This window comes from Chiloscyllium plagiosum, unplaced genomic scaffold (assembly GCF_037043375.1).
Source record: "Chiloscyllium plagiosum isolate Xiang-an unplaced genomic scaffold, Cpla_swu_hap1 HiC_scaffold_11, whole genome shotgun sequence".
Taxonomy (NCBI): Eukaryota; Metazoa; Chordata; class Chondrichthyes; order Orectolobiformes; family Hemiscylliidae; genus Chiloscyllium; species Chiloscyllium plagiosum.
Window position 1 is genome coordinate 52883143 of NW_028270149.1, and position 7061 is coordinate 52890203.

Here is a 7061-nt window from a genome sequence, read left to right on the forward strand (position 1 = left end):
GTTTAATGCGGAAAGGTGTGAGACGATTCACTTTGGAAGGAACAACAGGAAAATAAAGAGTACTGGATACTAATGGTGAGATTTTTGGTAGTTTGGATAAGCAGAGAGATCTCTGTGTTCATGTACATAGATCTCTGAAAGTTGTCAGGTTGATAGAGTCGTTAAGAAGGCATACGGTGTGTTGACTTTTATTGGTAGAGGGATTACGTTTCTGAGCCAAGAGTCATGTTGCAGCTATACAAAACTCTGGTACGGCTGCACTTGGAGCGTTGCATGCTGTTCTGGTCACCACATTATAGGAAGGATGTGGAAGCTTTGGAAAGGGTTCAGAGAAGATTTACTAGGATGTTGCCTAATAAGGAGGGAAGGTCTTATGAGGAAAGGCTGAGTGACTTGAGGCTGCTTTTGTTCAAGAGAAGAAGGTGGAGAGGTGACTTAATTGAGACATATAAGATAATCAGAGGATTAGATAGGGTGGACAGTGAGAGCCTTTTTCCTCAGATGGTGATGGCTAGCATGATGGGATATAGCTTTAAATTGAGGGATGATAGATATAGGACAGATGTCAAAGGTCGTTTCTTTACTCGGAGAGTAGTAGTGGCGTGGAACACCCTGCCTGCAACGGTAGTAGACCCACCAACGTTAGGGGCATTTAAATGATCATTAGATAAACATATGGATGACAATGCAATAGAGTAGGTTAGATGGACTTCAGATTGGTTTCAAAGGTTGGCGCAACATCGTGGGCCGAAGGACCTGGACTGCACTGTAATGTACTATGTTTAGACAAAGCACTGGGAAAATTGATGTGGGCGGCATGGTGGCACAGTGGTTAGCACTGCTACCTCACAGCGCCAGGGACGCGGGTTCATTTCCCGCCTCAGGCGACTGACTGTGTGGAGTTTGCACATTCTCCCCGTGTCTGCGTGGGTTTCCTCCGGGTGCTCCGGTTTCCTCCCAAAGTTCAAAGATGTGCAGGTCAGGTGAATTGGCCATGCTAAATTGCCTGTAGTGTTAGGTAAGGCATAAATGTAGGGGTATGGGTGGGTTGCGCTTCGGCAGGTCGGTGTGGACTTGTTGGGCCGAAGGGCCTGTTTCCACACTGTAATGTAATGTAATCTAATCTAATCTAAATTATTGTGGATGTTGGAATCTGTACTGAAATCAACAAATGCTGGAGACCACAGCAGGTCTGGCAGCATCCATGGAGAGAGAGCAAGCTAACGTTTTGAGTCTAGACGACTCTTCATCAGAGCTGACGCAAAGTGTGAAAGGGACAGTATTTATGCCATAGTTTGGGGGAGCGTTGATAATTCAGATAATTCAGAACAATGGTGTGTCTACCTGCCATACTGAAAAGAACAGACAGCCCCACTGGGTAGGTAGAGGGGAGGTATAGAGGGATGAATATCTAATCACTCTTATACGTCTAATCCCCATCAGGATGGTCTGAGAGCTCTCGGCTTCTTCCTCGACCAGAGGCCTGAACAATCCCCATCCTCCACCACTCTCCTCCACCTGGCTGAACCTGTTCTCTCACAGCGCAATTTCTCCTTAAATTCATCTCATTTCTGCCAAGTGAAAGGAATGGCAGAAATATGTGGGTCCCAGTAATGCCTGCCTCTTTATAGGGCATCTGGAACAATCCTTGGTCCAGTCCCACACAAACCCCCTCCCACAACTCTTTGTTCAGTACTTTGACAATTGTTTTGGTGCTGCTTCATGCTCCCACGGAGACCTTGAAAACTTTGTTCACTTTGCCTCCAATTTCCAACCCTGTGTAATTCTCACATCATTAATTTCAAACACTTCCCTTCCTTATCTTGACCTATCTCCATTACAAAGTCACTGACCCCCGTAGCTACCTTCACTACAGCTTGTCACACCCCACGTCCTGCAAGAATTCCATCCCATTCTCTAAGTTCCTTTACCTATATCATATCTGTTCGGATGATGCTGACATCGCTTGCTTCTTCCATAACCGTGGTTTCCCACCCACTGTGGTTGACAGGGCCCTCAACTACAACTGACCAATCACCCGCACTTCCATCCTTGCCACTTTCCATTACTCACAATAGTGTGATTGTGTTCCCCTTGTCCTCGCTTTTCATCCCCCTCCCTCCCCTTGTCTACAGTTTGTAGAAATTGTTCCCTCTGGGACACCATCGCCCATTCCTCGACCACTAACATCATTCCCCCCTACCCCCGCTCCCCACTGCACCCTCCCATACAACCATAGAAGGTGCAACACCTGCCCCCTCACCTCCTCCCTGCTCACCATCCAAGGGCCGAAACAGCCTTTTACAGGTGAAGCAGCATTTCACCTGTACCTCCTCCAATGTGCTATATATGCTGCACCCAATGTGGCCTATTCTGCATTGGAGAAACCAGACACAGACTAGGTGTCCACTTTGCAGAACACCTCCAGTTTGTGCACAAGCAATGCCCTGACCCTCCTGTAGCCAGTTATTTTAACAGAGCATTCTGTTCACATTTATCTGTTCTCAACATGCTGCAGTGTTTCAGTGAATCACAGCGCAAACTGGACAAACAACATCTCATCTTCAGACTAGACACTTTACAGCCTTCTGGACTTAATATTGAGTTCAACACCTTCAAATTGTGAACCAACTCCCATTTCTTCCTTTTCTTTTAGCTTTACTTGTTACATTCTCTGTTATCATGTCCACTCTCCCATCCCCAATCCCCCATGGGACTGACTGTTCTTTCCAGTCTGGCAGGTAGACACACAGTTGTTCTACCATTCTCACATTCTGATCACTTAATCTGAACTATCAACATCTGTTCTCCACTAGCACCCTACACCCACCACGACCACGCCCCCTCAAGCATAGCATAAATGCTGTCCCCTCCACACTTTACTTCAGCTGATGACGAGTCATCGCAACTTGAAATATTAGCTTGCTCTCTCTGCATGGATGCTATCTGAACTGTTGTGATCTCCAACATTTGTTGTTAGCTGTGAATTTAAAGTGGTCAAAAGGTGGTTGGATCTTTATATTGTAGTGCTATGATGGGTACAGTATGAATTTCTACACCAGACCATCAGAATAGAAGTGTGCAAACTATGAAGCTGTTAAAAAGTCAATATTCAATACTTATAAGCTGATCCCTGAAGTTTATCAATTAAAATTTGCAAGAAACTTAACCTGACATTTGTAGAATTTGTAAGAGAGAAAAGTACCATGGGGCCAGTAATTTTCAAGTCATAGTGATCTACAGAATGGAAACAAGTCCTTTGGCCCAACTTGCCCATACCATCCAATTAAACAAATCCCATTTGCCTGTGTTTGGTCCATTTTCCTCCATACCTATCCCATCCATGTACCTATCTAAGTGTTTCTTAAATGACAAATTTGTAGTCGCTTCAACACTACCCCTGGCAGCCGTTCCAGACACTCACCACTTTCTGTGTGAGAAGATTGCCTCTCTGGATCCTTTTATGTCTCTTCCTTCTCACCTTAAACCTATCTCCTCTAGTTTTAGACCAACACCCCCCAACCACCACCACCATGGGGAAAAGCTGTTGACTATCTACCTTTTCTAAATCTATCATGATTTCATAGACCTCAGTCTTCTATGCTTCAGAGCAAAAAGTCACAGCCTCTCCAACCTCTACTTATAACTCAAACCTTCCAGCCCAGGTTACATCCTAGTAAATCTTTGCTGCACTCTTTCTGGTTTAATAATATCCTTTCTATAGTAGGGTAACTAGAACCTTCATGCAGTACTCCAAATGTGGCCTCATCAACATCCTGTACAGCAGCAATAAGACATCTCAAACCCAAATGCAATACTCTGACTGATGAAAGCAAGCATGCCAAAAACCTTCTTCACCAATGTGTTACCTGTAACTCCATTTTCAAGGATCTATGAACCTGTACAACTAGATCTCATTGTTCTATAACACTCCCTAGGGCCCTACCATTGACTGTAAGTCCTGGCCTTACTGCTGCTTGACCCACCAAAATGCAACACCTTGCATTTATCTAAATTAAACTGAATCTGCCATTCCTTAGTCCACTGGCTCAGTATGATCCAGATCTCTCTGCATTCTCAGATAATCTTCTTTATTGTCCACAATACCACCAAATTGGGTGTCATCCGTAAACTTACTAACCATATCTCCTAAATTCTCATCCAAATCCTTGATAAAATGACAAATAACAGTGGACCTAGCACTGATCCCTGTAACACACTGCTAGTCACAGATCTCCTGTTTGAAAAAGCTTGGAGGAGAGGCAGGCGAACCTCTGTTTCACCTGGGGGGAAGGACTGTTTGGGGCCCTGGATGGAAGTGATGGGGGTGGGGTACTGGCAGGTTTTGCATCTTTTACAATTGCAGGGGACAGTACCTGGAGAGTGGTGCGAACCAAAGACTGGCGAAGGGAGCACTCCTGACCCACAAACTGATCCAATAAACTGCAGAAGGCAGAGAGGGGTGGGAAGGGGAAGATGTTCTTGATGGTGGGGTCTAATTGGAGTTGGTGCAAGTGCTTAAGCATGATATATTGGTTCCAGAAACTGAGGGGTGGTAGACTTGGGCAGCACGGTGGCTCAGTGGTTAACACTGCTACCTCACAGCACTAGGGACCCGGGTTCAATTCCTGTCTCGGGCAACTGTCTGTGTGGAGTTTGCACATTCTCCCCGTGTCTGCCTTGGTTATCCTCCGGGTGCTCTGGTTTCCTCCCACAATCACAAAGATGAGCAGGTTAGGCGAATTGGCCATGCTAAATTGCCCGTAGTGTTAGGTGCATGAGTCAGGGGTGAATGTAGGGGAATGGGTCTGGGTGGGTTGCTCTTCAGAGGGTCGGTGTGGACTTGTTGGACTGAAGGGCCTGTTTCCACATTGTAGGGAATCTAATCTAATCTAACCATGAGGACAAGGGGGATCTCTGTCTTTCATGCATTTGGTGGGGGGAGATTTAGAGCAGTGGAACGGGAAATAGAAGTGGTGCATTGGCAGACTGTCTGGATGACAATGGGGGGGAAAAAGCACATTGTTTAAAATAGGTGGATATCTGGGATGCTAGGGAATGGAATGTCTCCATGTTGAGCAGATACGGTGGAGGCGGAGGAATTGGGAGAATGGAATGGAGTTCTTGTAAGATACTGGGCGGGAGGAAGTGTAGTCCAGGTAGTTATGGAGTCTGTGAGTTTATATTAAACATCCGCCTGGACACTATTGCTGGAGATGGAAATGGAGAGGTCAAGACAAGGGAGCGAGTGTCTAAGAAAGACCAAGTGAATTTGAGGGTGGGGGTGGAAGTTGTAGGCCAAGTCGATGAACTGCTCCAGTCCAGCCTGGGTGCAGGATGCTGCACTGATACAGAAGAGTTGGGGTAGAGTGCCTGTGCAGGTACCGAAGAGGGACTGTTCAACATAGCCGACAAAGAGGCAGGCGTAGCTCGGGCCCATCCGAGTGCCCAAGGCCACCCACTGGATTTGGAGGAAATGGGAAGAGTTAAAGGAAAAGTTATTGAGGGTAAGGACCTCTTTGGCGAGGCAGAGGAGGGTATTGGTGGAGGGGGACTGGATGGGCTGTTGTAGAGGAAGAAGCTAAGGGTCTGCAGTCCTCTTGGGGTCTGGATGTGTGTAAGGACTGAACATCCATTGTGAAGATAAAGTGCTGGGGGCTGGGAAACTGTGTCGGCAGAGTCCGAGGCAGCATTGGAGGAGACGTCCAGAGCGGCGATGGAGGTTGCGGTTGAGTACTTGGGATCCCGGTAGGTGGCTGTGAAGGCTCGGGTACTAATCCTCTGAACTCATCTCTTCCGACCTCGACCCCATCCCCCTTAGTCCAGACATTTCCCACCTAATTCCACAACACTAACCATGCCCTCCACCTCTTCAGTAACTTCCAGTTCTCTGTGTGTTGTATCTATAATGTTGACTAATTCAAGTAGAAGGGGAAATGTGCTAGACATATTGGCACTGTGTGTATTGGCACTGCAGTTTTAACCAGTTTATTGGATCAGTTTGTGGGTCAGGAGTGCTTGACATACTAGCAACTTCTTAAGCAAGTGCTTTCACTCCTGTATGTAGACAATGCAGGAGTAGCTTGGAGCATACAAGGAGAAAGTGCCCAAATTTCTCACCTTCCTGTGGAGAAGTGACAGAAAATCTCCTGTTAGCTTTTATCACGCATCATTTCCCCATAAACCACTGTCTGAAAATTTCCTGATGGAAAGGAAATGGGGCGAAACACCTTCAGAAGCACCTAAAAAGTGAATCATCCAGCTGTAAATGAAAGACTGGGAATTAGAGTATCTGCAACTTTCACACCAGTATAGTATTAGCAAAGAATCGGAAAGAAATCTGACTCTATGACTCAATCAATCAATCAATGCTCTCTGTGGTCTAAATTCGTGCCAGAATGTATTTCAGTAATTTCTCCCCTCTGTACTTACGTCTTGACTCTTTCTGTGTTTGGCTGTAAGTACATGGGAATTTTAAGAAAGGGGTTTACTTTAAGTTATAGCAATTTATGATTCTTTTTTGCTATCGGTTAAAAACAGTTTGGTTACAATAAATAGTTTGCTGTTACTAAAAGTCTTTGTACCTATTATTTTAATCTGCATTAAAACAGTTAGGTAAGATAGAGTAAATTGATGATTTCATCAAATTTTGATGCTTGTGATGATTCCAGGAAAAATAGCACTTGATTTCCAGTACACTGCCCCAATGAGTTGTGATACTGATTTCCCTGTAATAAATCAAAATTTGTAATCAACTGTGCTTGTTCAATTGCCTTGACAAAGATAAAGCAATATTTTCCCATCTTTAGTCAAAGGTCGAAAAAAAGGTTAGCTTTACATGGGTAAATTGCATTGACCAAAGAAATATCAGCTCTTAAAACCCTAGATGGACTTTATTAATGTAAAATAAAGTTGATTGGAATGAAAAAGTACTAATAATTTTTCAAAAATTAACCATCAAAGTTATTGAAGGATTATGCAACTGTGTCAAACATATTGGTGATTTGTGTCCAGTCAAACCTGGGAGGAACATTGACTGGACTCAAATGAATTATTTGATT